Source organism: Octopus bimaculoides, chromosome 3 (assembly GCF_046866305.1).
Source record: "Octopus bimaculoides isolate indiv1 chromosome 3, ASM4686630v1, whole genome shotgun sequence".
Taxonomy (NCBI): Eukaryota; Metazoa; Mollusca; class Cephalopoda; order Octopoda; family Octopodidae; genus Octopus; species Octopus bimaculoides.
Window position 1 is genome coordinate 129418226 of NC_142930.1, and position 15522 is coordinate 129433747.

The 15522-nt window shown below is 36.4% G+C and overlaps 1 long non-coding RNA gene across 1 annotated transcript in view; it reads left to right on the forward strand.

Moving 5' to 3' along the window:
• Nucleotides 1–14159, forward strand: part of LOC149136687 (uncharacterized) — a 76707-nt gene extending 62548 nt beyond the window's left edge. The window contains exon 2 of the long non-coding RNA XR_016241199.1: nt 10353–14159. This is a non-coding gene — a long non-coding RNA (uncharacterized LOC149136687). The remainder of the gene's footprint in view (nt 1–10352) is intronic.
• Nucleotides 14160–15522: the final 1363 nt, after the last annotated feature.

Sequence of the window (15522 nt, forward strand, 5' to 3'; positions counted from 1 at the left end):
AAGATAGCATAAACACACGCCAGAAAAGGTCACAGAAAACCCGAAAGCAACCATACTTTGGGATATGCCAATACACACAGATAGAGAAATTAAGGCCAATAGACCAGATATAGTTGTCAAAGATCATGAAGGAAAAAATGCTTTCTGATTGATGTATCAATACCAGCAGATGACAACATTTCCCTAAAAGAAATGGAGAAACTTTCAAAATACAAAGACCTGGAAATAGAGGTAACTCGAATGTGGAATCTAAAAGCAGAAGCAATTCCTTTCATAGTAGGTGCCTTAGGTATGATAAAAAAATATTCAGACAATTACATAACAAAACACTAGGGCTTACAAGTATATATAACATACAGAAAATTGCACTACTGGGCACTGCACACATCCTACGCAAAACACTTTCAATACAGTAACCATAAGAGCATCACAGCAAACCACAGCGCATACCCAAGGCGCACAGAGCTGCGCTCGGTAGTGAAGTGAAAGCACGTTATAAAAATAAAACTACTGAATAATAATAATAAGGAAAATGAAAATCTTGTTGGTTCTCAATTATGCCTTACTATTCATTGGTAGACCGAGTATTCGACGAATATGTATCTTAAGAAATCTTTCTACGGTCTTCTAACAGCTCTGCGATAAACTTACCATGCTTGTTTATACTTGTGTGCTTGTTTGTGTGAGCGTGTGTACGTGTGTGTATTTGTACGTGTGTGTATTTGTGCGTGTGTGTATGTTGTTATATACCCTTTTTTTTGCTGTTATTTCATTTTATTTATTCATTTCATTTACTTTTTTGTTTTCTTTGTCTTCAATTATATTCCTGATTTGGAAAAAAGATCTGATACATTCTATTGTTTCTTGGCTCAGTTTCTTTGGTGATGTGCACTCACATTCATGTAGTTATGTGTGTGTGAGTGTGTGTGTGTGTAACTATAAACACACATACATATATATACATATACGGACACACTGACGTATGTATATACATATACGTGTTTGTGCCTGTGTATTTTTATGTGTGCACGTGTTTGTGTGTTTATGTTTGTGTGTGTGTTGTGTGTGCATAGACAAAAAAATACAAATGTGCATGCATATTATATGCATATACGTGTATATACACACATAAATATATATGCGTGTGTATGCACACACACACACACGCGCATATAAATACATTTACGGATAAATATCACGCAGACACACACATAGACATATATATATGTATATGTATATGTATATGTATATATATATCAGGTTGTTATTTTCGATGGTAGAAAGTCTAAAATCATAAGAATGTAAAATAGTCTAGTGAGAGCAAGAATATAATACAATATGACGGCGGAGTAAAAGGATGCCCGGAGATGATACGGAGATGATTATAAGTGAAAGAAGCCCTATTTATATAACAATCTATTACTTATCAATGAAGGAAGTTCAATACTCTAAATACATGAAACAATCAACTCATCAAACACATGAAAACAGAATCTCTCTTGTTCTTTTTCTTTTTTTTTTAGGGTTCTTCTGACTCCTGAAAATATTATTGCAGCTATTGTTGTTGTTGCTACTGCTGGTTTTGTCTTCCCTTTGTTGCTGTTATTGTTATTGGATGTACAGAGCTAAGATCAAGTGTATTCTAATCTCTTCTATTCCGTTTTCCTTTTATACATGTTGCGTCACAAATTTCTACTCGTTTTTTTCTTTTGTTTGTATTTTTAGACACTTTGATATAACTCGAGGGTTATTTGGCTACAATTCTTAGCATGTTTATTGGCTGAAAATATGAAAACACTGTTGTGATGCACCATTGCAAATAATCATATATATATATATATATATGTGTGTGTGTGTGTGTGTGTGTGTGTGTGTGTGTGTGTGTGTGTGTGTGTGTGTGTGTGTGTGTGTGTGTATAAGTAATAAACATGTACAGGTGTCAATTCATTACGGCCGTTTCAAGCGGCTCCATTGAATTGATTAATGAAATGAAAACATTACATCAAGTTAAATAAAACTGTTCTCGTCAGATGAACGCATAGACTTCAAACACAAAGGATAAAACTTTTATAAACAAATCTATATCAATAATGGAAACCAAAATATTTACACTGTTTCCTTTTGCTATAAATGTGGCAGAATAACTTTAGAAAATAAGGCATACCTTGTTAAGTGTACTATAATTTGGAAAGTAGCTGAGGGAACAGTGGGAGTCAAGATGACGCCATTGGAAGTTGTCATCTGTATTCTAGTTAATGGTGATAAATCAATTAATGTCAGACAATCTACTAGACTCTCAATGCACTGAAACCACATATCAAGCTTTATCTACATGAAAAGGTGGATTACAAGATAGGTAGTAAGAAAACGTCTGATGGAGAAGGGGTGGCAACTCGAAGAAAGAAGGATAGGGGTGACCAATACTTATTTAGATTATCAAATAATGGGGAATATAATAAAAAATCAAAAGGGATGAGTAATATAAACTTTAGGGGTGGAAATTTTAATTGAAGGATACGAGAGTTAGTAATTTATAACTTGACAAATTTATAACATAAAATTGAGAAAATTTAAATCAATATATAGAAATTAAACTTAAAATCTAATAATGGGATACTTTAATATATAAGAAAAGTTATTAATTATATCATAAGCTTATTGTTTAGAAGGTCATGATAAAGATATTCTACAATGAAGCCATATCGAAATTAGATTATCATATGGGCAGAAGTACATAGTGTATTTTAAGGCAATATAAAGAGCTATTCTCTTCATTACGGGTGGATAAGTATAAGAAAGTAAGGTATCGAATATAAGGGGTAATTGAATTAGAGGTATATTAAATGTATAACGGTGTACATTCGGAAATTATCTCACCAATGAGCTACGAGTGTAAAATATGTCGAAACAACTCTCTCTCTCTCTCTCTCACTATATGTGTGTGCACGCGTGTGCGTATGGGGGGTGAGTGTATGTGTGTGTGTATATATATATATATATATATATATATATATATATATATATATATATATATATATATATATATATATATACATATATATATATACTTTTATTTTTTGACTTGTTTCAATCATCTGTAGCACCCCTTTAAAGAGTGTTAGTCGAACAAGTCGGCACCAGGACTTATTTTTTGTAAGACTAGTACTTATTTTATCAGTCTCTTTTCTGAACGTGTAACTTACTGGTGCATAAACACACTAGCATCGGTTGTCAAGCCATGGCGGGGGGACAAACACAGACATACACACTCACAAATATATATACATATGATAGATCGTTGACCAAACCATTCAATTTTTTTTCTCCGTGTTTTTCTCCTTGTTTTCTCCGTATCCTTTCTGTTGAAGAGCGTAGCTAGAAACGTTAAAGACTTTCTGTATTCCCGAGCGTTAAACTAATACATCCTTTTGTTGTTTACACCACCTGTCCTCGTCTGTTTTTTTTTTTTTTTTCGTACAACCAACAGAAGATGACCAACTTTCTTTTAAATAAACTTAACTGTGTATCGACCGATTTCGCGATTACTAGAATGAATCTAGATTTCGTTCATCAGCACAGTATTGTCCCAAAAATATATATAAATAAACAGAATTCTCACCTCACCAAAAACGAACACACTACGTATGCGACAGAGTAAAGTGAATGAAGTTTATCTGTATATATCTTCATCAAAGAAGCGGGAATACTTCCGGGTTGTTTTTGGGTACCCATGTCGAGACAGGAATAAAAATTCAGCATTGAATATATTCCGTGTATATATTTGATAAATAAATTCAAAAAGGGATAAAACTCTTTTACAAGAATTTTATCAAGAAGCCAGTGTGTAAAAAAATTCATAAGGGAAATTTCTATTCCCAAGAATATAAACGAATAATTATATTCTTGGGAATAGAAATTTCCGTTATGAATTTTTTTACACACTGGCTTCTTGATAACATTTTTGTAAAAGAGTTTTATCCCTTTTTGAATTTATATATACATATATATATATATATATATATATATATATATATATATATATATATATATATATATATATATATATATACATACATATATCTGAGTATGTATATATGTGTACGCATATATGTATAAGTATATGTGTATATGTTTATATGTATATGTGTGTGCGTATATACACACACACACACACACACACACACACACACACATATATATATATATATATATATATATATCTTTGCGATCACCTCAAATGTGGTGCAAGAGTGGTTGTGTGTTAAGTAGCTTGCTTCCCAACTACATGGTTCCTGGTTCGGTCCCACTGCATGACAATTTGGCCAAGTATCTTCTACTGTAGCCTCGGGCCGTCCAAAGCGTTGTGAATGGATTTGCTAGACGGAAACTGAAAGAAGCCCGTCGTATATATAATTATAAGTATGTATTTGCATGTCTGTGTTTGTCCGCCCGACTATCGCTTGACAACAGATATTGGTGTATTTACATACCCGTAACTTAGGCGTGCGGCAAACGAGACCGATAGAATAAGTACTAGACTTACAAAGAATAAATCCTGGGGTTGATTTGTTCAACTAAAGGTGGTGCTCCTGCATGGCCGCAGTCAAATGCCAAATATGTTAAATGATGAATACGGAAGACGGGAGTGTAACTAGAGGCATTTATTAGCACAACAATCGTTTCAGCTTCATTCTGCACTGCTCTCTGAACGGCGAGCACCATCAGCATATAATTTAAAGTAAAAAAGAAATGTAAATTTGGTAATTTTTGAAGTATTTTACGACACCTGATGAAGCTCTTTTGCCATATGCGTTGTATCTGGTGTCATTACACCGTCCTACGCTCACTGGGGAGGAGTACAGAATGAATCCGAAACGATTGTTATACTAATAAATGCTTCTAGTTACAAACTGTTTTCCTTATTAATCATTTAAAATATACTCTACGTAAATCTTGGAATTCCGGACGTAGATTCAACGACGAACTCACAGTATTGCTGATGACGCCTGATAGCTCTGCAGGCCCCACTACCTGGGAGTTACCCTGAAACAAGGTTTGGGTACTGTATATAGTGTCTCCTTTCTAAACCTTAATTCTTTAATTCTAAATTTAAACTATAGATAGATAGATAGATAGATAGATAGATAGATAGATAGATAGATATACACACACATACACACACACGCGCGCACACACACACATATATATATACATTCAGAGAGAGGGGAGGGAGGGAGAGAGAGAATGATTTCTTCATTTGTATATTTATTTCCCTTTTCTTGATTTAGATTTTTTGCTTCCATTCGTTCCACATTTCACTCAGTTTCTCTCTCCCATTTCGCCACCCTTATCTCTCTCTGCCTTCTTCTCTCACCCCCTCTCACTCTCTCTGTTTCTCCCTCTCCCTCTACCTTCCTGTCTCTGGTATGTTGTTTTTTTTCTATTCTTCTTTATATTGTTCTTTCTCTGCTTGATTGAGTTTTCCTAATTCCCCAACAGTGAAAACTCTTTCAGTGCACTTTAACACAATCTTTTACACTGTTCTCCCAGATCAGCTCAAACAGAAATCCATTTAATAATTTTCTTTTGCTTCTTTTCTTCATTTTACTTCATCTTCTTACTAAACTGACTGAACTAATCTCTTCATTAATTTTTGTCTTGTGTACCATTTATGTATTTATCTACTTATTTATTTATCTCTTCATTTGTTTATTTGTTTATATATGTATGTATGTATTTATTGAAGTTAGCTAAACGTTAAAGGGGGTAGTGGTAAAAGTTGGCATTTCAACAGCTACAACATCGTCATTCTATCTGTCACTGTTTTGTCTTCTTCTCTTATTTAATTATTTAATTTTCTGCACTTTATTGTTATTGTTATTTTTATTTTTACTTTTCAATTTATTGTCTTTCTTTGCTTTTTTTGTGTGTGTATGTGTGTTTTTGCTTTTGTTTTTTGGGGCTTTCATCTTTCTGTCTTTCATTCTTTATTATTATTTCCTTCTGCAATATTTCTTTCACAATTCGTTTATAGTCAGTCTCATTTCCTCCACGTCGCACCAATTCTTTCTCCAAGATTCGATGTACTCAGACAAGCATAATACTAATCCTACCCCCCATCCACCACCAACACCCCCATCTTCGCTCTATTTAAAATCCAGACTAACATCACCATCATTTCATCAATTTTCTAAAAATATTTCTACTTCTCTCTCTATCTCCCACTCTATCTCTTTATATATTTCTTAATTTTTGCTTCACTTCCTCATTCATTTTTTATTCTTATTACTTCTCCTCATTCTTTACTAGACTCTTTCGTTTTATCCTACTTCCTCTATTATTTCTCTTCCTCTCTGTCTCCCCCCCCCCCCCTTGATATATATTTAGCACTTCTACTCTACTCTTTTTCCTTTTTACTCTACTCCTCTCTATCATTCGTTATCTCTCTTTCTCTCTCTCTCCCCTCTCTCTCTCTCTCTCTCTCACACACACACACACACACAAACACACATACACACACTATATATATATATATATATATATATATATATATATATATATATATCCATCAGTCTCTCTCTCGCTCTTATTTTCTCTCTGTCTCCGTCTCTCTCTCTCCCCTTTGTTTCCTCTCTCTCTTTCTCCCCCTCTCTCTCCTCTCTCCTCTCTCTCTCTCTCTCTCTCAGTTCTTTCTCACTTCCACATTTCTCGCAGTTCTTCCTTGTTCTCGTCTCTGAATTATCTCCCCTCCTATCGCTCTCTATCTAAATATCTCTCCATCCTCCCAATTCAGCTATTTTCCTCATTTGCTCTATATTTATGTAATTAAGAAATCGTTGTTCTTCACATTTCAGATTGGCAGATAAGTTTATCTGGGACAAAGAAGAAATAAAGCCGTTCCAACGGCAATACGTCTGCTTGTCTTTGTCTTTATCCGTTCCGTTCTTTCTCCTTTTGCCTTCATGCTTCGCTTCTTTCTTTCTTCAACTAATCATTTGCAGAGTTTAAATTTAAAGAATGTGGAGTAAAAAGAAAGAACGTGCAATGAATGAAAGAACAAACAAAAGAAAGAAAGAAAGATTGAACTTTGAGAAAAAGATTGAGAAGGAGAAGATCTGAACGATATATATATATATATATATATATATATATATGCCCACAACGATATATATACACACACATGTATATATATATATATATATATATATATATATATATATATATATATATATATATGCTCACAACGATCAATACACACACACAGGCATATATATATATATATATATATATATATATATATATATATATATATATATATATATATATATATATAAAGAGAGAGAGAGGGGATGAAGAGGAGGATTTGTCTACCTGTACGTGTTTATATTTACATATATGTACGTATAAATACATACATATATACATATACATGCATACATCTGTGGATGAAATTTAGAATTTATATATATATATATATATATATATATATATATATATATATATATATATATATATATATATATATATATATATATATACATATATAGATACACATATATACATGTATGTAAGTATGTATGTATGCATGCATGTGTGTATGTATGTATCGTGAAAGAACTGTGAAGACGGAAAGAGAAAGAGAGACACACACAAACAGACAAGGAGAGCGGGAAGAACTAAGAGAAGGAGGGGGATAAGGGAAGCGAGAATGTGAGTGAATTTGAGGAAAAGTGAATAGAAATGCGAAATATATGGAAGGAAAAAAATGAGAAGGATATAAGGTGACAAATGGCAAACGGAAAGAGAAATGATTGAAGTATGGAGGAAAATGGAGAGAATGGTTAAGTGACTTTCAAAGAAGAGGCACAATCCAATTAGGAATTGCGCGAGGAAAAGACAATAGAGAGGAAGAAAGAATATACGAAAGAGATAGACAGATTGGCGTGTGTATGTGTGTATGTGTGTGTGTGTGTTTGTGTATGAGGGAGAGAGAGAGAAGGAGTAGGTAAACAGATCGATATATAGATATATAGACAGAGGGCGGGAGAAAGGGGGAGAAGCGAGTAGACAGATAGAGAGGGAGATAACGAGAGGATGAAGGGGATATAAACAGTTGAACAGGCAAACAGATAGATAGATAAATAGATAGATAGATAGATAGATAGATAGATACATACATACATACATACATACATACATATTTTGATACATAGATAGACAAGCAAGCAGATAGATAGATAGATAGATATATAGATAGATAGATAGATAGATAGATAGATAGAAAATGACTGCATATAGAAAGCAAACAGTTTTATAGTCTGACAGCCAGACAGACAGGCAGACAGGCAAGCACATTCAAAGACAGGGAGACAGACTGGTGTATAAACAGAACTAGAGAGATAGACCAGTAAAGAAAGAAGACAAAAAAAAACGAGTTAAAGAGATGTTAACATCTTTAATTGCTGCTGTTATGACTGATTGTTCCAAATTTAATGGAGTTGCTGTGTTGGTTTTATTTTTTATTTTTACCCTTAATCTCAATTTAGTAAAGAGCCACAACAACGACAACAACAACAATAACAATATTAACAATAATGAATCACACAAGCAATAATAACTGCATCGATAAAAGTGGCAATGATGGCTACGAAAGAAACAATTTACACCTCATAAGTGCTGATGAAAACGATATTTTTCTTAAAATTTTCAATTTACTATAAACAACTAAATAAATATTGTGACAATAGTGTTGCCTGTTCACAGCACACCGTAAGCGAAATAGCTTAACACATACTGCTGTTTGCTACGTTTTGAGAGTTTTTATGTTTTTTAATTACCAGCTGGAATATTGAAGGTGGTATATGACAACACTAGTACGAGATAAGGAAAGTACTTTTAAGGGATGCTAGATCTGAGAGAAATAGCAGTCAAATCTCCCTCAAAATTCTCCCTGCTGTCTTATGTATGTGCTAATCGAACCAAATCTCTCTCAGATCTTTCCATATGTACGAATCAATGAAGAAGCCTTTTTATTTGTAGCTAAGTGCGATATAAATAGCAGCCGAATCTCTTCCAAATAAATCATATGTAAGAATCAACGAAGACGACTTTCTCTTTAGCTAGGTTTGACAAAAAATAACTGCAAAATCTCCCTTAAATCTCCCCCGACAAATATATTTATTGAGCAAAGTACGAAATACATAACCAGGTTCACCAATCTCATTATAATACGTTCTCTATATCTATGATGGTATTAGTATGGAAATTATTCAGAACTATGCGTAGGCGTTGATGTGGCTCTGTAAGTAAGAAGCTTGCTTTGTACTCCCATTGTGTGGGCCGACCAATGCCTTGTGAGTAAATTTGGTTGACAAAAGCTGTGGAAGCGTATCATGTGTGTGTGTGTGTGTGCGTGTCTGTCGTTTTACCCTCCCCCATCGCTTGTCAACCGGTGTTGGTTTATTTACGTCCAAGCAACTAAGCGGTTCGGCAAAAGGCACCGATAGAATAATTAAGTACCAGGCTTTAAGAGAGCGTCTACAATATTTAATTTGTTCGAGGTCGGTGAGCTGGCAGAAACGTTAGCACGCCGGGCGAAATGCTTAGCGGTATTTCGTCTGTCTTTAAGTTGTGAGTTCAAATTCCGCCGAGGTCGATTTTGCCTTTCATCCTTTCGGGGTCGATAAATTAAGTACTAGTTAAGTGCTTGGGTTGATTTAATCGACTTAATCCTTTTCTCTGTCTTTGTTTGTCCCCCCTATGTTTAGCCCCTTGTAGGCAATAAAGAAATAAGAAATGTTAGCACGCCGGGTGAAATGCTTAGAGGTATTTCGTCTGTCTTTAAGTTCTGAGTTCAAATTCCGCCGAGGTCGACTTTGCCTTTCATCCGTTCGGAGTCGATAAATTAAATACCAGTTGCGTACTGGGGTGATTCTAGTCGAATGCCCTTCTCCCCAAAAATTCCGGGCCTTGTACCTAGAGTAGAAAAGAATATTTAATTTGTTCGACTAAAACTCTTCAAGACGGAGTTGCAGCCTGGCTGCAGTCCAATGAGTGAAAGTAAAAGATAATAGAATAGTATCCGGTTTATATATTCCTTAAGAAAATATTCAATTTGCAACTGATACGATCGATTAGCTATAAATGAAATATATATGTTATGAGATGAGGGTTATGTGAAATTTCGCCGTTAACATTTTTGCTGTAGGAAAATTCGCCATAAAAAATTTCGTTTTAAATGACCTCAATAGGTTGTTTTTTTTTTCATTAAATTACCTTTTTTTAAAGACTTGCCTATTTAATGCTTTTATAAAAACCTTTATCATTCTTTTTTTTTTTTTCTATTTTAAAAGATGCTGGGATAATACGCTTTTTCATTGTCTACAATGTGAATTTGTCTGATGGCAAAATTTCTTACGCCGAACTTTCCGGACACGAATATGAGTTATGGAGTTCCGTTATGGATAATTAAAGACTGAATGAATGTTTTTAGAGGGTTTTAAAGATTCCATAGTAAAGCTAACATAAAAGTACGTGTTATTTGCTTCAATAAAAATTAAAATGTTTGAAGTTGATAATAGAATATTAGATAGAATATTTTGAACTAAAGTAGAATTTAAAAGGAGTTGATCTCCCTAAGAAGCTGATAAAACACAAGATGCTGTTCAATAACCAATTATAACCGTCTATACAACCGATGCCACTTAAATATGTAAGCAATGAAGCATCATAAACGTAACACAAGAACGGAGATTATTATCAATGGAGTGAAGTTCGAGAATTCGGGAGTTTCTTCATTAGAATAGAAAATGTTTTCTTCTCCAAAAGTCCTTAGCTGTGTAATCATTGCAACGTCTTGAAATTCCGGTGAAGGTATAGCAATTAGAGACAAGAAAATTACTACAATACTCCATAGTAATGCATGACAAGCCGTAATGAAGTTTGCCGGAACCTTCGCCATCCTTTGTGCACGGTTTGCAGTTTCACAAACATCTTTAGATACCGCTCCGCACGACAATCAATTTTGAGTTTATTGTTAAAGCCTGACGTAAGCTCTATTCAATGTGATAAATAAAGAAATGTTACATATTGGGGTTTACTCCATTTGACATCACAACTGAAAACCAGTCAATCATGTATTACTATAAACGTACAGTGTGATCTCAAAACAAACTTAACATTGTGACACCGTATAAATAGCGTTATATTTTCAATTCTGTTCGCTTGAAACATAATTACATGCACGTTTCTTCTGTTTTGTGTTAAGGTACATCAATTACACACACGCAAATACGCGCGCCCACACACAGACAGATACCTATACAAATACAGACATGCACTCACACACATACATACACACACATACACATACACCTACATATATACAGATAGATAGATAGATAGATAGATAGATAGATAGATAGATCGATAGATAGATAGATAGATAGATAGAAAGATAGATAGATAGATAGATAGATAGATAGATAGATACATTTCTTTTATTAGCCACACAGGGCTCAACGAAGATGGGACAAATACAATGTAGAGCTTTTCTTTTTGGGAGGGGGAAGGAAGGAAAAAAAAAAAAAAAATTGGTGGTTTCGATCAAAAGGGATCGTAGGAAGGGAAAAAGGGGGAGTTCGATCAAAAGGGATCGAAAAAAAAGAAAAGGAAAGGCCGATCAATAGGGATCGTGTATCACACAGTAATGTTCTCGTGTAAAAAGAGGGGAGGACAGTTTAGGTTTAGCCGTGGAAGGAAAAGCCTACGGAAAAGACCACGGTAACCTTGGTCAATATTCTCATTGAAGAAACTATAACAGTAAGTGACTCTCTTTTGCCTTTTTGTTTTATTTTTTTTTTTTCTTGTTCATAGGGTTATGCTCAAGATGGCTCCGTCGTTCACACGTGCCATCCTTGCTACATTCACCCATCTTTTTTTGAAGCATTCACTAGACAAGACTTCCCTTTCTACTCTCAACTTCCTCTTCAGGTGATACTTGAAGAAGTTGATGAGAGATTGCCCAGAGAGGAAAGTCTTTGTCTCTAGACCTTTCAGACGCGTCCACCATACACATTCTTTCGCCATAGCCACAAGTACGATGAAAATAGCTCTTCCTTCCCGTTTAAAGGAAGGAGGCGCGACAATATTCACGATAGACTCGGCTGATAGACCGACTCGTCCCACACGCGATAGCAGTTGTTCGACGTAAGCCCACAGCTCGGAAATGGTGGGACACTGTACGAGTGCGTGCAGAACGGTTTCGTCGCTCTGCCGGCATCTCGGACAGGTCGGCCCCGTGTTTCTCGAGCCATGCCTGTAGAGCTTATCCCGAACGGGTAGTGCTTCTCGATAGCACTGCCAGGCCAGGGATCTCTGGAAGTTGTCCATAGGTCCCGGCCCGAAGGTCGTCTTAAACAGGCGGGTCAGGTATTCCTCGTCGACGCCCAGGTTCGCCCCGAGATCGTCGTCGTACCTTCCCTCCACTAATCCACTATAGAATGCGTTAGTTGTGATGCAGTCGCTCAAGGTTGACCCGGGTTGTTGGAGTTGCCGAAGAGCAGCGCGACACTCGCGGTGCCGATAGATAGAAAGATAGATAGATAGATAGATAGATAGATAGATAGATAGATAGAAAGATAGAAAGATAGAAAGATAGATAGATACATTTCTTTTATTAGCCACACAGGGCTCAACGAAGATGGGACAAATACAATGTAGAGCTTTTCTTTTTGGGAGGGGGAAGGAAGGAAAAAAAAAAAAAAAAAAAAAAAATTGGTGGTGTCGATCAAAAGGGATCGTAGGAAGGGAAAAAGGGACAGTTCGATCAAAAGGGATCGAAAAAAAAGGAAAGGAAAGGCCGATCAATAGGGATCGTGTATCACACAGTAATGTTCTCGTGTAAAAAGAGGGGAGGACAGTTTAGGTTTAGCCGTGGAAGGAAAAGCCCACGGAAAAGACCACGGTAACCTTGGTCAATATTCTCATTGAAGAAACTATAACAGTAAGTGACTCTCTTTTGCCTTTTTGTTTTTTTTGTTTTTTCTTGTTCATAGGGTTATGCTCAAGATGGCTCCGTCGTTCACACGTGCCATCCTTGCTACATTCACCCATCTTTTTTTGAAGCATTCACTAGACAAGACTTCCCTTTCTACTCTCAACTTCCTCTTCAGGTGATACTTGAAGAAGTTGATGAGAGATTGCCCAGAGAGGAAAGTCTTTGTCTCTAGACCTTTCAGACGCGTCCACCATACACATTCTTTCGCCATAGCCACAAGTACGATGAAAATAGCTCTTCCTTCCCGTTTAAAGGAAGGAGGCGCGACAATATTCACGATAGACTCGGCTGATAGACCGACTCGTCCCACACGCGATAGCAGTTGTTCGACGTAAGCCCACAGCTCGGAAATGGTGGGACACTGTACAAGTGCGTGCAGAACGGTTTCGTCGCTCTGCCGGCATCTCGGACAGGTCGGCCCCGTGTTTCTCGAGCCATGCCTGTAGAGCTTATCCCGAACGGGTAGTGCTTCTCGATAGCACTGCCAGGCCAGGGATCTCTGGAAGGTCGTCTTAAACAGGCGGGTCAGGTATTCCTCGTCGACGCCCAGGTTCGCCCCGAGATCGTCGTCGTACCTTCCCTCCACTAATCCACTATAGAATGCGTTAGTTGTGATGCAGTCGCTCAAGGTTGACCCGGGTTGTTGGAGTTGCCGTAGAGCAGCGCGACACTCGCGGTGCCATTCGCCCTTCCTCGGCCCCTTCTTGATCCATGACTGCAGTTCGGTCATGGAGACGAGCTGCGGGAAAGCGCGCCGCACAAACGGTGACCACACCTGTTCACCGCTGTCTACGTAGAGCCGGAGATGTCGCAGTCTCAGCGCGTGTCTGCGCATCATCAACCACGGCATGCCCAGATAGATAGATAGATAGATAGATAGATAGATAGATAGATAGATAGATAGATAGATAGATAGATAGATAGATAGATAGATAGATAATTATATATTAATGTTTACCTATATGGTTTTTATTACATGCCGGCCACTGATAAGATCATTAATTGATTTTATCTTTAATTATGTATGCATATTTGTGTGTGTGTGTGTGTGTGTGTGTGTGTGTGTGTGTGTGTGTGTGTGTGTGTGTGTGTGTGTGTGTGTGTGTGTGTGTGTGTGTGTGTAAATATCACGTGATCGACCAGACTATCGGGTGTTGTTATACATCGCTGATCCCAATACACTTTGCATCGTTATAATTTTCTAAACGATGCCTCCCCACTGGCTAGGGAAGCAGGCCAACATTCACTCTGATCGGAAGGCCAGTGCATCACAGAATAGGCCCTTTACAGCTGAGTGGACAGGAGCAACGTGAAACGAAGCTTTTTGCTCAAGAACACGATGCGCAGCCGGCCTTGGAATCGAAACTACGATCTCAAGATTGTAAACGCAATATGCCTAACCACTAAGCCACACACCTTTATATATATCAACGGACGGTTTAAAACAATCCTTTTGCTGCGTTGAAATCTGCAAGGGTTTGTTCACATCGCTGTATGGTGTATGAGAAGGTTGCTTCAAAATCATTTCTACCAAAGGACATTTAAGTACGAACGTAAATTTCAGTTAAATTTCAATCTAGCTGCATGGATATTTTTATAAATCCTCCTACGATGCCAGTATACCAATATATTGATTTGTCTGTGGTTAATTATTTATAGAAAAAGGGCGATGGGTTTCAGAATCAATAGGAACCCCATTTACAATGATTTGTGAGATTTAGTGACGTCTCAATATGTTCCTGAGTTGAACTCATAAATCGAAAAATATTTCCCCTCTGCAGCAGATGTCACCTATATGCAGTGATACACACACAAACACACACACATGCACACACACACACATATATGTATGTATATGTACATGTACATATATATGTATATATATCTATATATATATATATATATATATATATATATATATATATATATATATATATATATATATATATATGCAGGTATGTATATATGTGTGTGCATGTGTAGACAGACAGACAGACAGACAGACAGACAGACAGACAGATAGATAGATAGATAGATAGATAGATAGATAGATAGATAGATAGATAGATAGATACGGAAGAACTCAGAACCAAATTCGAAACTGGCATTGAGAATTATACCAAACCTCGAACTGCAAGCCAAATAGAAGAAAAACCCAAAAATGACAAATGACAAACAAAATGAAATGTCGGGAACGTGACCCTCGAATATATCGGCCATAATATTATATTAAGTCAAACCATCTCGGCCACAATATGCAAAGAATATGGGATTGAACCCAGAACCACATTAAATTTGCAGCTTTTGTAAACGATCTCCCCAGACTACACAAAATCCTGGAAATATTGCACATAGCCGCCCTTGCTAGCTACGCAAATGACACAAAAGTCTCTCAGACTATACAAAATCCTGGTAATATTAAACAACTGCAGCGGGAATTGGACACAATATACAGGTAGGCTGAG